This window comes from Thamnophis sirtalis, unplaced genomic scaffold (genome assembly GCF_051295495.1).
Source record: "Thamnophis sirtalis isolate CommonGarterSnake01/CBP01778 unplaced genomic scaffold, rThaSir2_p1.2 scaffold_14, whole genome shotgun sequence".
Lineage (NCBI taxonomy): Eukaryota > Metazoa > Chordata > Lepidosauria > Squamata > Natricidae > Thamnophis > Thamnophis sirtalis.
Window position 1 is genome coordinate 44,733,531 of NW_028261394.1, and position 1,678 is coordinate 44,735,208.

Here is a 1,678-nt window from a genome sequence, read left to right on the forward strand (position 1 = left end):
CCACTGCTCCAATTTCTTTTCTCTCACTTTTCCCCTAACTGCCATCCTCTCTCTTTGTGACATCAGGATATAAAACAATATAATTTGCAAGGTTTAATAAGAGTACACAATATATAACTCTGCGCTGGCACATTTTGAACAAATTGGAAAGGTTTTCCAGTTGTCAGGGAATTAAAAATCATGATCCTTTAGTACCGGTTGAAAAGAAAGAAAGAAAACCAAATCAAACGAAAAGCATCCTTGAAAAACTATCGTAAGCAAAAGCAAGACATTTATAGTGCCAGTTCATGCCTTACATTTGAACAATTTTGCTCCTCATTTTTTGCATTCTCTGGTATAATCAGTTTTCTACAAAACTTACCTGATTCTCATTTTTTTTTAAAGAACTTAAACGCGCTAAGGCTTACCCACTGGAAGGATGTATGTGTGAATGAAGGGAAACACCGGGCCATGTTGCTGATGGACTCTTTCAGCCTCTGATTTCAACAATAGCTAAGCTGACATCAATTTATTAAGAAATAGAGCTGATAGTGACAAGAAAGTTTATTAAAATTAATGATCGGTAAACTCCTTTCGCATCACAGCCTTTTGGCTTCTATTGATATGTGTGGGAAGGCAGATAGACTGGTTAAGCAGTTCCAGGACAAGTACCCCCATAAGCCACAGGGACCCCCGGGCAGTGGTGGGTTTCAAAAATTGTTCGAACCTACTCTGTGGGTGTGGCCTTCTTTGTGGGAGTGGCTTGCCGCCCATGTGACCGGATGGGAGTGGCTTGCCGCCCATGTGACCAGATATGAAGATGCCGACGACACTTGTCAGAACCACCTTAAATTAACTCACACATAGTCCTGGCATGCATAAGAATATGATGTAAACTTGTTTTTTAAAAAGGCATCTTTGGTTTGCGTTAAAACAACTTCAACACACGCAATGTTTTGATTGCACCACAAACACAGTAGTCATCCTTACCTTTCACAGAGGCACTGAGTTTTATAAATAGGAGCATGATAGTGTAGAATAATCATATCCAAGGACCTCTTCTGTAGGTGTAGTCTGCTTTCTGGGTCCACTGGTGGAACCTCTTCTAACCGGTTCGGTAGATTTGATGAACCGGTTCTACCGAATAGGTGCGAACTGGTAGGAACCCACCTCTGGTTGAGATGCTATAAATGTAGGAGAAAATGACAAGACCATTTGATAGAACAAAAAAATCAGGTTTCAATATTTTATTATGGTGTTCATTTTTTAAAAGAAGTCACATGATGACTGCAATGGATATCTGAATGGTTTCAAATCAAATCAGATCAAATCTTCATTAGGGTTGTAAACCAGTATAATGGAATGAGCTCAAAAGGGAATGAAATTCTCAGACCAGCTTCTTCCTACTATCGGTAGGTATCCTTTGAATTGTTGAAGTCCTTTCAATCTCATCCCAAACTGAGTGACAATTAGTTTTGTGCAGTGGTAAAATTCAATTTTCTTTTTACACTGGTTCTGTGGGCGTGGCAGGGGAAGGATACTGCAAAACCTCCATTCCCACCCCACTTTCAAGGTGGTATTTGCCGTTTCTTTGAACTACTCAAAATTTTCGCTACCGGTTCTCCAGAACCTGTCAGAACCTGCTGAATTTCACACCTGGTTGTGCGGCTGTCAGGTTTTGTAATCCGGTAGTTTGAAG